The 19,499-nt window shown below is 41.8% G+C and overlaps 1 pseudogene; it reads left to right on the top strand.

Annotated features, from left to right (window-relative positions):
• Positions 1-369: 369 nt before the first annotated feature.
• On the top strand, positions 370-13,389 carry LOC139440494 (ferritin heavy chain pseudogene; annotated as a pseudogene).
• Positions 13,390-19,499: the final 6,110 nt, after the last annotated feature.

The following is a 19,499-nucleotide window of genomic DNA, read 5'->3' as shown; positions in this document are numbered from 1 at the left end:
TGGTAGGGGTTTTGTGGTTGGAGGGATGGGTTTCACTTTTCTCCCTTCCTGATCCACACTCTTTGCTGTTGTCCAGCCTCCACTCCAGTTCCTCAGGGTCATTCTGCTCCCCCCTAGGGGTTTAGTACACCAGTTGTGCTGTCCTTGAGGTGCACCAATTAGGGGCAACTCACGCTCCACCTTCTTGCTCTTTGCTGTCCTAGATGCTAGGGGCTCTTGGTGCTCTTTCAGGGTAGTTCAGCCCCCTACTGAGTCAAGTCTTCTCAGGAACTGCCATCTTCCCTAGCCCTGTAGTTCATCTCTGCTGGGCATTCTGCCTTCCTCCTAGAGAACGAGTAGGCCCTGCAGGGCTCTGTGTGCAGGGGCTAGATGGGAGATGTTCAGTCCCAAGAGCTTCAGGCGTGGTCACCCGCAAGCAGCCAGGCCGCTGATCGGGGTATGCACCCACCAGGGGCTTCAGGTGTGCGCTGGGGCTGCTTATCAGGTGTTCACAGTCCAGGGGCTGTGGGGGTAAGGGTGCAAGAGGCCACGGCCTGCTGCAGAGAGTTCTCTAAACAGCCACTGATGACTCTTTTTTCTCTTTCTTTTCGAGAAATTCCTCCTATTCAAGCCCCCCCACCCCTTCCAAACAAGCACCTGGCCTCTCACACAGCCCAGCCTGGCTCTCTCCCGAGAATCTTGCAGCAGACCCTGCAGCCCAGCCTGTGGCTTCAGCCACCCTGGTCGCAGCGCTGGTCTCAGGGACCTTGTTGTTCTTAAGCTCTCTTTTTACCATCTGATTTTTCCATGTCCTCTACAATTTTTGGTCTCCAATCTTCATATATGCTGGAATATTGTTGGCTGTTCGCTCTGTTCCTCAGATCAGCTAGGCTTTCACCAGTGCACAGGGTGAAGTGGACCCCACTCCCACCTATCTCGTCGCCATCTTCCAAAAATCCATAATTTTCTTTTTTTTTTTTTTTGTAGTGTCTTTATGTGGTTTCGGAATTAAGGTTATGCTGGTCTTATAAAATGAGGTTGGGAGGCTGCCCTCCTCTTGAATTTTTTGGAAGTTTGATAAGGATACGTGTTAGTGCTGTCTTGAATATTTGGTAAAATTCACCTGTGAAGCCATCTTTTCTAGGGCTGGGCTGTTGTTTGTTGGGAGTTTTCTTGATTACTGCTCCAATTTCACTAGTTATAGTCTGTCTCTGCAGATTTTCCCATTCTTCCTGATTCAGTTTTAGAAATTTATGTGTTTCTGGGAATTTATCCATTTTATTCAGACTGTACAATTTGTTGGCGTATAGTTATTCACAATACAATCCTTTGTATTTCTTTGGTGTCAATTGTAATCTTCTCCTCTCTCATTTCTGATATTATTTATTTGGTTAGTGTCTCTTTTTTCTTAATAAGTATGGTTAAAGGTTTGCCAATCTTGTTTATCTTTTCAGAGAACCAGCTTTTGGTTCAAATGATCTTTTATATTGTTATTTTGGACTCTATATAATTTATTTCTGCGTGATCTCTATTATTTTCTTCCTTCTGTTCATTTTGGGTTTTCTTTGTTGTTCTTTTTCTAGTTCCTTTAAGTGAAAAGTAGATCATTTTTAGAGATTTCCCTTGAGGTAGGCATGTAATGCTATGAATTTCCGTCATAGAACTGCTTTCACTGTGTTCCATAGATTCTAGGTAGTTGTGTTCTCATTTTCATTTCTTTCAAGGTGACTTGGTTTCTTCCTTGATCTTATTGTTAACCCATTCATTGTTTAGTAACAGTTTATTTAGCTTTCATGTTTGTGTTTTTTTCTTGTAATTGATTTTTAATTTCATACCATTATGGTCAGAGATGATGCTTGACATAATTTCAATCTTCTTAAATTTATTAAGATTTGTTTTATGCCCTAACCTGTGGTCTACCTTAGAAAATGTTCCATGTGTACTTGAAAAGAATGTGTATTTTGCTGCTTTCATGTAAAATGCTCTGAAGATGTCAATTTATCAATCTGATCTAGTGTGTCATTTAAGGCCTCTTTGCATTGTTGATTATCTGTCTGAAGTATCTATCACTGATGTCACTGTGGTGTTAAGGTCCCCTACTATTACTGTATTACTGTCAATCTCTCCCTTTATGTCCATTAAGGGTTGCTTTTTATATATGGGTGCTCCTGTGTTGGGTGCATAAATATTTGCAAGGGTTATATCTTTTTTGGGGAGGGGGGATTTCTCCCTTCATTATTATGTAGTGTCCTTCTTTATCTCTTAATATAGCCTTTTAGTCTATTTTTTCAGACATATATATTGCTACTCCAGCTTTTTTTTTTCATTTCCATTTGAATGAAATATCTTTTTTCATCCTTCAGCTATGTCCCTCTGGTTTTTTTTTTTTCTTTTTCCTTCTTCCCCTTAAAGTAGGCCCTTTAACATTTCTTGCAACACTGGTTTGGTGGTAACAATCTCCTTTAACTTTTCTTGTCTTGGAAGCTCTTTCTTTCTCCTTCAATTTTAAATGACACCCTTGTTGGGTAAAGTAGCCTTGGTTGAAGGTCCTTGCTTTTCATCATCTTGAATATTTCATGCCAATCCATTCTGACCCAAAATGTTTCTGTTGAAAATTCAACTGAAAGTCTTATGGGAGCTCCTTTGTAGGTAAATGTCTCTCTTGCTGCTTTTTAGATTCTCTGCCCTTATCTTTTGCCATTTTAATTTTGAGGTGTCTTGGTGTGGGCCTATTTGGGTTCATCTTGTTTGAGACTCTTTGCACTTCCTGGACTTGAGTGTCATTTTCTTTCACTAGGCTAGGAAGTTTTCAGTCATTATTTCTTCAAGTACTTTCTCAACCCCTTGTTTTCTTTGTCTCCTTCTAGTACCCCTATGATGTGGGTATTGGTTCACTTCATGTTGTCCCAAAAGACCCTTAAACTATCCTCATTTTTAAACTTTTTTTTTCTTTTTGCTGCTCTGATTGGGTGTGTTCTGCTACCTTTTCTTGCAAATCTTTGATTTGATTCTCTACTTCATCCTATCTACTGTTTATTCCTTCTAGTCCATTTTTCATTTCAGATATGTATTCTTCATTTATAACTGCTTTTTTAAAGTTTATATGTTCTTTTTAATTGTAGTTCTTACTAAGTTCATTGTAGTTCTCACTATGTTCCTTGAGCATCCTTATAACCATTCTTTTGAACTCTATATCTAGTAAATTACTTGCCTCCATTTCATTTCGCTTTTTCAGAGATTTCTTGTGTTCTTTAATTTGGGGCATGTTTCTTTGTTTTCCCATTTTGGCTGACTCTTTGTCTTTGTTTCTATGTATAAAGTAGATCTGTTGTGACCCCTAGTCTTGGTAGGGTGGTGTTATGTAGTAGGTGTTCTGTGAGACCTTGTGGCACAGTCTCCTTGATCACATGTGATGGTTGTTGCAGGACTGACCACTGTGTGGGTTATGTGGGCCCTCCTGTTGTAGTCTTCATTGCCATTGTTCTACTAGTGTACAGGTTGTCCCTCGGGCTGGCTAACTGTGAGAATCAACCCTGACCACAGTGTACATGCTGCAATGCAGGTGCTGACCACATGAAGCAGAATTTGCCTCAGCTGGGTTTGGAGCCTGCCATAGATCTCCCTTTGGATATGCCACTTGTGAAACTTATTGGATCCTGATCTGATGTTATCTGAAGCTGGTCACTGAGTGTGTTGGTTCTGGGTCCTCTTGGGAGAGACTCTGGTGCAGACAAATGTAAAACACTGCTGTGAATGACCCTGGATACACTTTTTGGAGCTATAAAGCGATCCAGTATTTGTGGCTGTATCTTCTGGGTCTGGGTGTGCATGGAAAGGATCAAGCTGCACAGCAAGGCTGGCTTTTACTAGTATGGGGCCCAGGGGCAGTTCAACAAGAGTCTCAAGGAATTCTGAGATTGGCCTCCACCTGCCTCTGCCTTCCTATTAGGCTCATTCACTGAAACAGTCTCTGGCTCTATTTGCATGAAATAGGTTCTCAGTCAGCCACCAGGTAGGGACAAGTGGTGCTCATCAGAGTGGGTCTCAAACCACTCAACAAATATCCCAGGGTATACCAAATCCAGTTGCCACCTGCTGGTGTGCTCACATACCTTTGTGGTGGAGCAAGGTCCCAGGAAATCATCAGGATAAGAACAGCTGAGTTTATCAGGCCCTAATAGACCAAGATTTAGCTGAATGAAAGGAGAAAATGTGAGGGGAAAATTTCTCCTATCCTAGAGTCACACAACTCAGTGTGTCCCAAATTCTGCCTGGAGCCTGATTTTGGCAGGGCAGGGCCACTGGGAGTCAGGAGAGGGGGAGGTGTCAGTCAGGCTTGGGGAAAGTTGGGGTTTGTGGCCTCCATGCCAGAGCCACATAATTCAGCTGTCCCCAATTGTGCCTAGATCTCTTGGTAGAAATCAAGAGGGTGGGGCCATTGGGAGCCCATATGGTCAGGCATAGTGGTTTTCCTGTGAGGGGGAGGCTCCAGTCAGTTTCATGGGAAAGTGGGGATAATAACACCCAACTTAAAGCCACACAACTCAGTCATTGACACCGCCTGAATTTCCCTGGATTGCTGCACCCCTGTCTAGGCAGCTGATGCCTCAGTATAGCATGAATTCCACAGTGTGGGACAATAGGGAGTCCAGAAAGCAGGGCTATTGCCTTCACCGAGGCTGATGCCCTAAGGAGGGACAATATTTTCCCAAAAAAGCTGGCGTCTATGGTGTAGTAAAGTGACTCAGCACAGAGGATCATGGTGGTTGTCCACTCAGCTCTCAACCCATAACCACAAACTCCAGACTCTCCTCACATGACTCCAGTCTGTTCTGCCCTTTCTCCGCTGGAACCCAGGATAAGTGGCTGCAAATGAGTTTGTGCACGGGACATTTTAGAGGGCAACTGTGCTCTAGCAGACTGATGTTCCTCCCAGGTGGACAGAATCCCTGCTAGATTTTCACAGCCAGATGTTATGTGGGTGCCTTTAATGGCTCTGGTGCTCTGGTTTGGGGAACCTGGTATGGAATTGAAATCCCATGCTCCTCAGGGGGGAATCTTTGCAGCTGAGATATCCCTCTGAAATCTCAGTGCCACCCATGTGAATGGGGCCAGATCTTTTCATATCTCCACAGTTCCTACCATTCTGGATGTGGCTTCTGTAAATCCTTCGTTATAAGATTTATCTTTAGCTAGTCTTCAGCTGGTTATTGAGGTTGATTGTGCTATATATTAGTTGTAATTCCAGTTTGGTCCTGGAAGGACATGAGTGTAGCTTCCACCTACTCCACTGCCCTCTTGGATTGCTTACAACGTGAATTTTTAGGTATAGACTTATTCAGGATGTAAGGGTAAAATGACAGGAGGTTTGGAAATGCTTCAGTAACAACAAAAGAAAAAGGAAAGGAGGGAGGAGAGAGTGAGAAAAAGAGGGAGAGGGAGGAAGAGAAAAAAGTGACAAATGAAGCAAGTGCAAATTTGACTTAACATGTTGAATCTGTTCATTATACTATTCTATCTGCATTTATTGAAATTTTTGACAGTAAAACTTAATTTTAAAAAAACCATAGCAACTTGTCAAAGTAAACTGTTGCATTACTAGAGGAAACAAACCACAGTGCTTCGTGCTTCATTAGCTCAGAGAGAGGCACTCCTTGAGTTTCTGGACTCCCACCTCAGGATCCCATGATCCCAGAGACCCTCTGCCTTCACCCTTCTAATATGCAAGCAGGGCCTTGGGACCATAGTCATAAGGCTTGAGCACCTGGGACTCCAAACAACCAGAGGCTTTGCTTTCCCAGGATTCTGACAGACCTAAAACAACCTGGGCATCTGGGACTGTGTCAGCCTAAACCAGCACAGCTGAGGCAGAACTAGAGTGGTCTGCAGCACACAGCGTGCAGAATGCATCACAAAAGTGAGCCTCTTGCTATCCTTTTCTTCAGATGCACTTTAATAGCAAACAAACCAGTGTTTGGACATTCACTACTGTGAGAGTCTCTGTATTATTAAAGCTCAATAAACCACAGGGCAAACCTGCCTACAAGCTCTTCTGTCAGCACCACAGTGTCCTACGCACACAACATACGTGGACATGTGCAAAAAGGACGAAAAGTAAGAAGAGCAATGGTAATGATTAAAAGAAAGGAAAAAAACACATTATTTATATTCCCTCTTCTAATTATCTATGCCCTTCTGGGGAAGGGCTAGCCATCAAAATGCCAGTCCTGGTGTTCTCCTGGCTCTGGGTGAGGTGCTGAGAAAATTCTCTCTTGCTGTTCATTTACATCTGCAGAGAAGCTGCTTGGAATTGGGCTTCTGCTAACCCTGATAATGGCTCTTTTTTGTCACAGTGCAGCTATCCTAGCCAAGGACTGTGCTTCTACAACACCTATGGCATACTGATTTTTCAGTAGATTTTTCTTTACTCTTTTAACATTTCTTCTGGTACTTTACTATTTTAACTGTTACTAATTATTATAAAAGAGATACATACTGAAAGTTTTTTCTAAAAAAACTACACAAAAAGGTATAAAGTGAAAGGTAAAAGTCTCTTTTCCTCTTGACTAGTCTCATCCCCTAGAGACACCAGTGTTGAGTTCCATGGTAGACTTCAAGAAATTTTTTACGTAAATCTTATTGTGTAGCTATAAATATTTAAAATATTTTCTCCCTGCTGTTAGTTTTTCTACTATTAATCCAGAGGATGATGAGGAAAATTCCATAAGGTTTATTTTAAAAAGTTTAAAGTTCTGTATATCATGAATTTTGGTTTAAAAACAGGAAATGGGGATATGGTGTACAGTATGGTGATGACAGAAATACTGTATTGTATATTTAAAAGTTGTTGAGAGTAGATCTTAAAAGTTCTTATCACAAGAAGAGAATTGTAACTAAGTGCGGTAATGGATGTTAACTATACTTATTGTGGTGATCATTTTGTAATATATACAAAAATGAAATCATTGTGCTATATGCCTGAAACTAATATAATGTTAAATAACAGGAGACTTCTTGTCAAGATGGTGGCATAAGCAGACATGGCTCCTCTCTTCATACAACAACAACAACAAAAAACCCCCAAAATATAGAACAACTACTGCTCAGAACTGACAAAAATCGAGTTGAATAGAAGTCTGACAACTACAGAATTAAAGAAACCACATCCATCCAGACTGGTAGGAGGGGCGAAGATGCAGAATGGCCTACTCACACATCCATGAGTGGTAGATAATAATTTGGGAGGGATATCTCGGGAGCAAGCAGTCCCAGCCCCACACCAGGCCCCCCAGCCCAGAGTTCCAGTGCCAGGGAGATAAGTTCCCACAACTTCTGGCGGCAAAACCTAGCAGGGATTGAACCGGTGGAAGAAACTTCTGGAACCCCAAGCAGTTCCTCTTAATGATTCCACACAAGACTCACCTACTCAGACTAACTTCCTTTGGGCTCCAGTGATGGGGTGGAGGCTTGAGGGGCACCAGTGGCATGAAGGGGGAGACTGAGGTATCTAGCATGAAGGCAAGCAGAGACCAGTCCCCCCATAGAGCAGGCAGACTGGTGCTGTATCTAAGATTCCATCAACCTGGCTAACACTGTTTGATCCACCTTGGATATCCCTAGAGACTCCAACTCACCCAATTTATGGGCCCCACCTAGCCTGCTTGTCCGTATGGTCTTGGCTCATGCTTCACAACTTTCTAAATACTCTCAAATAAGCAGCAGTTGGTCTCAGTGAGCACCAGGCCAGGAACTAGCAGCCTGGATTTACAGCTTGGCTTTGTCTGAAAATCTCCAAGCCCAGAATATCTCAGATTGCTTTATAACTCAGGCAGGGTGGCTCCTGACAAAACACAGGTGGCTAAACTTGGCCTGCACTACCTGGGAAACCTCAGGGGCCAGCACACCCAGGGAAGAGCTACAGATTATATGGGGCACTAGAACCCTGCCTCTGCACTGCAAATCCATCTATAAGACATTTACAAGTTAAAGCTCAGATTTTATTTTCTTCAGTATATTATGTTTTATTATTTCAAGAAAGGTAAAAACACAACTGGAATGCAAAAAAAAGATGTGTCAAGTGTATGGAGCAGGTGCTGTGACTAATCGAACATGTCCAAAGTGGTTTGCAAAGTTTTGTGCTGGACATTTCTCACTAGACAATGCTCCATCATTGGGTAGATCAGTTGAAATTGATAGCGATCAAATTGAGACATTAATTGACAACAATCAATGTTATACCATGCAGGAGACAGCTGATGTACTCAAAATATCCAAGTCAATTAAGAAATGGGTGAAAAGAAAAAATGTGTCTTTTCTTTTTAATTTTTTTTATTGGTGTTCAGTTACAGTTTTCCCACCTTTTCCCCAGTTGGTCTCCCCTGCTGTCACCACCCCCAACCTTTCTCCCACAGTCAATCCCTACCCCATTGTCCATACTGATGAATCCCCTGTTCATGTTACTTGACTTGCCCCTTCCCCTTCTTTCCCACATCATCCCCCCCTCCAACCTCCCCTCTGGTCACTGTCAGTTTTTCCTTTAACTCTATGTCTCTGGTTGTATTTTGCTTGCTTGTTTGTTTCGTTGATTAGGTTCCACTCATAGGTGAAATCATATGGTATTTGTGTTTCATCACCTGGCTTATTTCACTTAGCATAATGTTCTCTAGTTCCATCCATGGTGTGGCGAAGGGTAGGAGTTCCTTCTTTCTTTCTGCTGAGTAGTGTTCCATTGTGTAAATATACCACAGTTTTTTGATCCACACATTTACTGATGGCACTTAGGCTGTTTCCACCACTTGGCTATTGTAAATTGTGCTGCTTCTATGAACATTGGGGTGAATAGGTTCTTTTGAACTGGTGATTCAGGAATCCTAGAGTATAATTCCAGCAGTGGGATTTCAGGATCAAAGGCAATTCCATCTTTAGTTTTTTGAAGAAATTCCATATTGTTTTCCACAGTGGCCACATCAATCTGCATTCCTACCAACAGTGTACTAGGGTTCCCTTTTTCCCACAACCTCACCAGCACTTATGGTTTGTTGATTTGTTAATGATGGCGATTCTTATGGGTGTGAAGTGGTATCTCATTGTGGTTTTAATTTGTATCTCTCTGATGGCTAGTGATGTTGAGCAGTTTTTCGTGTGCCTATGGGCTCTTTGCATGTCCTCCTTGGAAAAATGTCATTAAGGTCTTAGGCCCATTTTTCAATTGGATTGTTTTTCTTCCTGGTGTTGAGTCCTGTGAGCTCTTTGCATATTTTAGACCAAACCCTTGTCTGAGCTATCATTGGCTACTATGTTTTTGCATATGGTTGGTTCCCTTTTCATTTTGTTGATGTTTTCTTTAGCCACACAGAAGCTTTTTAATTTGATGTAGTCACATTTGTTTATTCTTTTCTTTATATCCCTTGCCCTGGGGGATGTATTGGTGAAAATATTGCTGTGTGGGATATCTGAAATTTTCCTGTCTTTATTCTCCTCTAGGACTTTTATGGTGTCACAATTTATATTTAACTTTTACCGATCTTCAGTTTACTTTGGAGTATGGTGTAATTTGGTGGTCTAGTTTATTTTTTCACATGTACTTGTCCAGATCTCCCAACACCTCTTATTGAAGACACTATTTTTATACCATTTTTGTTCTTGCCCCCTTTCTTGATTATTAATTGACCAGAGAGACATGGGTTTATTTCTGGTCTCTCTAATCTGTGCCATTGGTCTATGTGTCTTTCTTATTTTAATAACAGACTGTTTTGATTACAGCGGCCTTGTAATAAATATAGTTTGGTATGAAGTATTGTGATCCCTCTTACTTTGTTCTTCTTTCTCAAAATTGCTGAGGCTATCTGGGGTCATTTTTGGTCTCATGTAAATTTTTGAAATATTTGTTCTATCTATATCTGTGAAATGTGACTGGTATTTTGATAGGGGTTGCATTGAATCTATAGATTGCTTTGGGCAGTATAGACATTTTAATGATGTTAATTCTTCCAATCCATGAACATGGTATATGCTTCCATTTGTTTTTATCTTCCTTAGTTTTTAAAAAAGATTTTATTTATTTTATTTTTAGGCAGAGGGGAAGGGAGGGAGAAAGAGTGGGAGAGAAACATCAGTGTGTGGTTGTCACTTGTGCACCCCCAACTGGAAACCTGGCCCGCAACCTAGGCATGTGCCCTGACTGGGAATCGAACTGGTGATCCTTTGGTTCACTGGCTGGTGCAGAATTCACTGAGTCACACCAGCCAGGGCTCTTCTTTAATTTATTTCTTCAGTGCTCTAGAGTTTTCCAAGTACAGGTCTTTTACCTCCTTAGTTAAATCTATTCCTAGGTACTTTATTTTTCTTCTTGCTAAAATAAATGAGATTTTTTCCTAGTTTCTGTTTCTGATATTTCATTGCTGGTGTACAAAAATGTGTTTGGTTTCTGAATACTGCCTTTGTATCCCATTCTTTTGTTGGATTCACTTATTAGGTTGAGTAGTTTTTTGGTGGAGCCTATAGGGTTTTCTATGAACACTATCATGTCATCTGCAGACAATGACAATTTTACTTCCTCCTTTCTAATTTGGATGTTTCTTATTTCTTTTTCTTGCCCAATTGATGTGACTAGAACTTCCAATACTATGTTGAATAGAAGTGGTGAAAGTGGACACTCTTGTCTTGTTCCTAGTCTTAGGGGAAGGCTTTTAGTTTTTGCCCTTTGAGTATGATGTTGGCTGTAGGTTTCTCATATTTGCCCTTTTTGTGTTGAGGTATGGTCCCTCTATTCCCATTTTGACGAGTATTTTTATCATAAATGGGTGCTGTACCTTATCAAATGCTTATTTAGTGTGTATTGATATGATCATGTGATTTTGTCTTTCATTTTGGTTATGTGATGTATTACATTTATTGATTTGCATATATTGTGCCATCCTTGCATCCCTGGGATGAATCCCACTTGATCATGGTGTATGATCTTTTTAATGTATTGCTGGATGTGGTTTGCCAGTACTTTGTTGAGGATTTTAGTGTCTATACTCATGAGCAATACTGGCCTGTAGTTTTCTTTCTTTATTTTGTCTTTATTTGATTTTGGGATTAGGATGATGTTGGCCTCATAAAAAGAGTTCCATGAGAGGCCAAGGGAAAATCAATGTTATAAATAAACTCTATCAGGAAGCAGGGCATATTACTTTGCTAGGGCTGCCAGGAAAAAGTACTATAAACTATGTGGCTTAAAGCCAAAAACAGTTATTGTCTCACAGTTCTAGAGACTGGACATCCAGAACAAAGTTCTCAGCAGGGTTGGCTCCTTCTGAGAGCTGTGAGGAAGAATCTGGTCCATGGCTTTCCCCTAGCTTCTGGTGGTTAGGTGGCAATCTTTGGTATCCTTGGCTTATGGAAGCATCACCCTGATCTCTGCCTTTATGTTTACATGGAACACCATATTTTTCAGACTACAAGACACCCCCCCCCCATATTTGGGAGGAAAATGGGGGTGCGTATTGTAGTCTGAATGTAGCTTACCTGGCTCGCTGGGGGAGTGGTGTTTTTTTTTTTTTTTTTTTCCTATTTTCCTCCTCTAAAACCTGGGTACGTCTTATGGTCCGGTGCATCTTATAGTCCAAAAAATACAATACGTGTGTATGTCTTTGTGTCTATATTTCCCCTCTTTATAAGGATACCAGTTGTACTGGATGAGGGCATACCTTAATGGCCTCATTTGAACTTAATTACCTCTTTGAAGACCCTATCTCTAAGTACAGCCACATTCTGAGATACTGGGGCTTAGGACTCTAATATGTTTTTTGGGGGAGGACACCCATAACATATGGATATAAGCAGATGCTATGGGATAGAGAAAAAAGGATAAAGACTGAGAAAGCCAGAAAGTAGCAGAAAGAGAAGTCAGCATAGAGAGGAGCCAGGAGGATAAAGTCATCTTATCCCAGAGCTGCCTCTGATTCAGAACCAAACTCCAACTCCAGAATCCATGAGGCCCAGCAAGATCCCAGCTTCTGCTGGGTTTCTATGAGACCTTGTTGCTATGTGTATCTGCCTGTCACATGAATTAGTTTGAGTAAGTGAATCAGAGTTTCTTGCCCCAAAGAGCTTCACTAACAGGTTTGACACTGAACATACCACTGTCCTTAGAAACTTGTATCCTAAAGACAAAACTGGCAATCTATATTACCTTCTCCTTTTGTTCCAAAAGTAACAAACAGTGTGTTCAAACAGAATAGTGACTATTAAAAGAAGTGTACCAAGCAAATAAAAATCTTAAATAACACAAAACCTTCTTTGAATCTCTCCCCACAGCGGTTATGATTTAGGGCCACCATTTTGAACAAGCAGAATCATGTTCTCCCAGGATGAGTGGAAAGCACGAGTGGCGCCAACTTGCTTTTTGTTAGGCTAATGGAGTTAATGGTCCTAGAACATCTAAGGTCTTCAAATGAAATCAGCTTTGCAAATGAACTGCAACCAGACAAGGTATCTTTCAAGATGTAAAAGATAGGAAAGTAAGTCTTTGTCTCCAAAGGACTCAAAACATTGTGAGGGAAGTAGTAATCCACCCCCTTCCCACCCCGCCAACACATACCCTCAGAAAAATATCATGATACATTGTGATAGACAATTTACAAAGAGCTGGGGGGCTACTGAAAGTAATGATTAAACAGAAAGTAGTAACAGTCTTCACCAAGAGTCACTTGGTTACCTGCTTCAACAGTGCTTGAACGAACCAGCCCACGACCCCCATCCCAGCCACTTGCCCAGATTCAGCCTTTCAGCCACCTCCTCACAGCACCCTCGGACTGTCCCAAGGCCCCTGCCACCACTCCACTATGCGGAAGCTGCCTTTCCTCAGCCACCCATCGTGACAACAGCATCCATCTCATAGGTGCATCAGAACTACCACCAGGAGTTGGAGGCCACCATCAACTGCCAGATCAATCTGGAGCTCTACACTTCCTACTTTTACTGTCCATGTCTCACTACTTTGACCACCATAATGTGGCTTTCAAGAACTTTGCCAAATACTTTCTTCACCAACTTCATGAGGAGAGAGAATATGTTGAGAAACTGATGAAGGTGCAGAACCAATGAGGTGGCCAAATCTTCCTTCAGGATATCAAGACACCAGACTGTCATGACTGGGAGAGTGGGCTGAAGGCAATGGAGTGTTTATTACACTTGGATAAAAGTATGAATCAGCCACTACTGGACTTGCACACACTGGCCACTGAAAAAAATGACCCTCATTTGTGCTACTTTATTGAGACTCACTATCTAGATGAGCAGGTAAAATCAATCAAACAACTGGGTGACCATGTAGCCAACTTGCACAAATTGGGGGCCCCTGAATCTGGCATGGCAGAGTATTTCTTTGATAAGTACACTCCAGAAGACAGTAAAGAGGGCTAAGCCTTAGGCTGGCTTCCCACAGACATGGGCGTAAACTTCCCTGGTCACCAAAGCAGTACATGCATGTTGGAGTTACCTTTACCTTTTCTATAACTTGTACCAAATCATCCACTTACGTCTTTCATTTGTACCATTCCTTCAAATAATGTAATTTGGTACCCACCCCCAAAGAAAAAAACAGAAAGTAATGATGAAATCTGCAGTGGGCCATCAGACAGGGTTTCTCCCAGGGTATGTGGCTGCAGTTAGCTTTTTGGGTGCATGTGTATGCATGTGTGCCCAGAATATGTAAAGATCCCTTTTCCTACAAGAGTTAGGATACACAAGCTTACTTCTTTTGCCCACTTCCTTTTTTAAAATAGTTTTTTAAAAAGCTGGGTGTCTGTCTTAGTTGAAATATAAACAGAATACTGTTTTGATGGCTTCAGTTTTTCATTTCTTTACCTTTGGCAGGTGCAGGTAGATGGCATAAAACTTTCAAGAGTTGGATTTTCTGGAGGGAGAAGAAAGACAGTGGAAAGAAACAAGAAAAGCAGGTAGAACCAAATGTCAACAATACATGGAAAAAGTGCGTAGGCAGAAAGTGAAGGGAGAGGAGCAGGTAGGTGACCATTTCATCTCTGGGAAACTGGGACAGTTGATCACCTAGTATGTGGACCTAGAGGTGGCAAAGTGAGGATGTGGAGAGACAACCACAGTCCTAGAGATACTCCCTGCATTTGGAGGAAGAGTTGTGTTGCTTGTGCCTCTGGATTCCTCCTATAGAGGAGGTACCCACCCACTTAATGAGGCTGCTTAAAGCATTTAAACTTCTAAAGCTCCTCCAACCATGGGGCCACCAAATCTGTAATGCCACTGCTTTGCTGGAGCCCTGGCTGGAATCATTAAGCTTCCCCAAGATGGACTGTGATGTACAAGGTCATTCTCCAGGCTCTTCGCTATTGCCAGCTGGTTAGGACTTGGTTATGGAGTTCCCCAGCCCTAGTGACCAGGGCTGCAGTTATGGTAGTGAAACAGCATTGCAACCTAGAATTTCATTGGCCATAGCAAGGTGCTAAGCAGCAGCCTAAACCTTGATAGGAACAGAGGGTATAAGAGAAGGGGAGCCACTAGTTTCCTGTTCTATTCATGGGAGAACCTGGAGGATGGGGCTTGAGGGCTGCTGACATATTTATAACCTCATCAGTGTTTGAGGGTGTATTCCTTGTTCTGCTTTTGATTGTGTCAATAGCTTCACTTTAATATTATACTATAGTTTTGTAACATGGTACCACTGGGGAAATTGCGTAAAGTGTATATGGGATCTCTATTCTCTCTCTTCAGGTAAATCTATGATTATTTCAAAATAAAATTTTAATTTTAAAAATGGGCAGAAAGATTTGATCACATTTCCCAGCAGAAGATATGTGAATGGCAAATAAACAAATGAAAAGATATTCAACATTACTAGGCATCATGGAAATTCAATACAAACTACAAATTTTGGTTATACACATATTTTACAATAACTGAAAGAAAAGAAAAGAAGCCCTATGGTGTGGCTCAGTTTGTTTGGCATCATCCCGCAAAGTGAAAGGACATTAGTTCCATTCCCAGTCAGGGCACCTGCCTGGGTTGCGGGTTTGGTCCCTGGTTGGGGCTTGTACCAGAGGCAACTGATCAATATTTCTCTCTCACATCAATGTTTCTCTCCTTCTCTTTCTCCCTCCCTTCCCCTCTCTCTAAAAATAAATAAATAAAATATTTTTTAAAAAGTTTGGCAGTTCTTAATCTAGGTAAAGAACTTACTCCTAGGCACTTATCCAGGATAAATAAAAACTTATGTCCATACAAAGACTTGTAAGCAGATACTCATAGCAGCACAACTTGTAACAGTCACAAGCTAAAACAACCCAAATGTTCATTAACTGGTAAACAGATAAATAAACGGGGATATATCCATATATTAGGATACTATTCAGTGAATTATGCTAAATAAAAGACTACAAAATTTATGGTTTCATTTATATGAAATTCTAGAAATGGCAAAATTTAAATGACAAAAAAGCAGATCAGTGTTTCTGGTCTTCGTTAACATTATCAACATTACTCACATTAGCCAGATTCTAAACCCCAAGATCATGTCCACCACCCATAATATATAAACAGTCACTTCGACTTATACAATTCTCCCATGAAAAGTCTCTCATACTCAGCTTTCTTCTGCACTCTTTCACCACACCTAAGCACAGCTGTTTTTCATCTCACTCCTAAAATACTCTACCTGGTTTTAGCCGATCTTTTTGCCCCTTTTAACTAGCCTTTCCAATCTACCCAGCACTACATTGGGAGAGAATTCTCCATGAATATCTCCTATTCCTGCACTGTCTGGGGCCTCTGGGCATAGGCACTTCTACCAATTTAAGAATATTTATATGAGGAGACATTCCAGGGTAGTAAAGCTTAGAGACCTCTCCCTCTGAAGGTATTCCAGAGTAATAAAAGACCTTGCCTTCTCCTCCCCAGAGATTTGTGTACATTCCCAAGCAAAAGTCTTTCTCCAGAGAGAAGTATGACCATGTCACCAGCAGCCACATAATATGGGAGCCTAATTTGGGGTTCCTCTCTTTCATGCATCCATTGTATGTGTAGGTATTATCTGGCCCTGCCTGCATTGCCCTGTGTGACTCTGGGAATCAGCCAGGCTAACTTGCTAACTTGTAAGAAGGGTGAAATCTCAGATCCTTCACAGTTGCTGACTTAACACACCACAACCAAATTATCTTTCAAAAGATTTGCTTTGGCCATGCTACTTCCTTGGCTTTCTACTACAGAATAAAGCTCAAAGTCTTACCTGTCATTCCAGCTCTTACCATCCTGTGCCCTGAACTTATTCCCTAGGTAAACCCTGTGCTCTAGTCAATCTGGACTTCAAGATATAGGCATGTCTAGAATGCTTCATACTTAGGTTGCAGATGAGGAAAAGCACATGAAACACCAGTGCATGAAATGCCCATAGCAATCTTGAGGAATAGTGAGTTACACCATTGGTTTCTTTATGTGTATTGTCATGGCTCCTACCAGTGCACTGGCGGAAAATCAGCCTGCCCTTCACCTAGCCTAACCAAATGACCTGAAGACCAGTGGTGCAGGCCTAGGTAACCACATTCTAATTGGACATCAGGGAGCTGAACTACTTCTGGGAATGCTTGGTTTGGAACAATGTCTAACAGGGGAGCTCTGTGTTTGATGGCTGCCGACAATCCCAACATCTTCTACCATTTGAGAAGTGAAGTTTACAGGAGTAATGAGAAATCGTCCAGGTTCTAGTGGGAACAAGTGAGTTGTGGTTTCAGTTCTCCACCAGGCTTTACATCCCAGTCTTAGCTTAGGCCACATTTCTGGGTCGTCTTGCAATAAACTTCCAACCAAAGATAATATGGGCCTGCATTTTTCTTGCAGGCCTCAACTGCTTAATTCAAGTGTCCTCCTCACTGAATTAATATATATGTACAAAGATTCTAGTTGAAGCACTGTGTGTAAATAGCAAAATAAAAATATGCTTATTAATATAAGCTGATTAAATTATCATGTTTCAATTGTATGATACATCCCAATTTCAAGGACATAAAAATATCAATAAAATGGTCCACAGTGGCTATGTAATTGATTGTTCTAATATTTGAAAAAAAAATGAGTGCTTAGAATTAAAGAACTAAGGCATGCTGCATCATAAAGTGGAACATTTTATAGGTGGGACAGGTAAATGGTAGAAGATGGGGCAGGGTAGGGGATATTTCCTTTGGAAACAGGGAGGGGGAAGAGGGGGGCAATGACTCCACACATCAGGTTACCTTGAGGTGACACAAATGGAGATGTCTGTGCTGTTCCCTGTAACAGTCTGTGTTTAAAAAGCAGACTTAATTTTAAAAGAGGTGGTGGATACAGGGGTAGTTTTAGTATTTTAATATCTTTTTTTAAATCTCCATCCAAGGATTTTTTAAAAAATGATTTGAGAGAGAGAGAAAAGAAGGGAAGGGTAGAGAGGGAGAGAGAAACTACAACTGGTTGCCTACCATTCATGCCCCAACCAGGAATCGAACTGCAACTTAAGCATGTGCCCAGACGGGGAATTGAACCTGGAACCTTTTAGTGTATGGGACGATGCTCCAACCAATTGAGCAACCCGGCGAGGGCATTAACACCTGTTTTTGTATGTCTAAAATATAGTATAATAAATTCTTCTTTAAGAGGGCCTAGCATCCTATTTTACTGCCCCCTGTTCTTTGGGAGACCTTATGTCCAATGACAGCTTAAAAATGAATTCTATTAATAAAGTAGTTGAGGGAAATATTCATTGCCTCTTATCTCCACATGTTGACTATTAGGAAAGAAGAAATTTCACCATTCCAGCAATACCTGGTGTGTACACATATCCAACTGGCTAACATACAGATCTAAATGATTATTGAAAAGTTTGCTTTCTCTTTATTTCTCAATACTATAGACCAGTAATGGCACACATAAACTAATTACTAAAATTCTGCAGCACACCAAAAAATCTATTTTTTGCCAGTCTGACAAAAAATAGATATAATTTTGATATATTCACACAGGAAGGCTATTGTTGTGTTGGTTGTTGTCATTTCTTTTTGTTTTTCATTTGACTATCTAAGGGAAAAGAGATCAGTGCCCATGACTAAATAGTCAGCTATTGCAAGTTTTAAAATTTTTTGCAGCACACGGGTTGAAAATCACTGTTGTAGACTTTGGCTTTACATTAGCCACAGGTTTGCCTAGATTTAAGCAAGGTCAAATTCGCAAAGAATGATATTTTGGGATAGTTAAAATAACTTTAAGAAAAAGTGTGTGCATGGGGGAAATAGAATTCCCTTAAACACAACTGTTCTGGCTGTTTATAAAATGAGCTGAATTTTTAGGGACACATTTCCTAAAGCCTGACATGATATAGAGTGCAAGCCAGACTAAACAAACTCAGAATGCCAGCAGTGTGGCTTTGTAAGTCACCTAACTTTGCAGGGCCTGATTTTTCCTCTGTAAAATGGGGACAAAAATAACTAGCTTATGGGGTGTTGTAAAAATCCGAAATTTTAAACACAGTACGTGCCTAGCACACAGTTGTCACCCAAGAACTGGGATTACTATTTTAAGGCATGAGGAGCAGGTGGGTGGGGGTTGGTTTGGGTACAGGCCCTCGGACTGCACAGTGTACCTCCTAACTTCTCCCTGCTCCCTCTGGGGCACTGAAAACCTCTCAATTATTTTCAGTTCAACATTTAGTGAAAGTTACAAGTAAGCCCAAGTCTTGAGTAGTTTACAATCAAACTAACAGAACACGGTACAGAAATCACTATTTTCTCTTTTTTTTTAATTGACACCACTAAGGAAGCAGCTGCGCTCCCGTTTTACATACTTGAGAACTTAGAGAGGTGCAGCATCTGGCCAAAGGCCACAAGTACTGCGGTCTCCCAATACTTCCCGGGTCTCCGCAGACTTCCCACCCAAGGGATGTGGCGGCCAACTAGTCCCCATCATTTTCAGGGCACTCCCAGAGACCAGTGAGTGAAGGGTCCCAAGAGGGCACTGTCTGCCCGCGTTTGCGGGGACCGAGGAGACAGCATTTACCAGTGCAAAGCACCAAGGCATCGTCGCAGATCCAGGAGAGCACCCAGCGGTCCACCGGTCCACCGTCCTCTGCCCGTGGCTTAGCAGCAGGCCCAGCGCGCAGCCAGCGGCCTGCAAAGCCGCGCACAGCAGCAGGAAGCCACCCGCCAGGGCCCCCAGCTCTGACCTGGTGTCCATGCTTCCTGCTCCCTAAGGCCCACACAAGGAGCAATGAAGGTAGAGCTGACAGAGAAAAAGTGGGGCAACAGCAGGGCAGGGATGGCTTGGTTGGGCGGGGCTGCTCAGATGGCTCGGAGTAGGGCCTCCTGGTGGGCGGAGCTTCTCCGCCAGTGCAGACCCCTTCCTTCTCTGTCCTCCTGGCTAGCCAGCAGTATCGGTTTTCTCAGTCAGGATCCTGCTCACTAACTTGAGGAACTGCCTGGACCAAACCTGTTCCCAGACCAAACACACAGGATTGGTCACACTTTTTGATGCAGTTTTATTTT

This window comes from Desmodus rotundus, chromosome 13, assembly GCF_022682495.2.
Source record: "Desmodus rotundus isolate HL8 chromosome 13, HLdesRot8A.1, whole genome shotgun sequence".
Classification (NCBI taxonomy): Eukaryota; Metazoa; Chordata; class Mammalia; order Chiroptera; family Phyllostomidae; genus Desmodus; species Desmodus rotundus.
The sequence above is the reverse complement of the archived record's forward strand: the minus strand, read 5'-3'. Positions and strand labels throughout refer to the sequence as shown.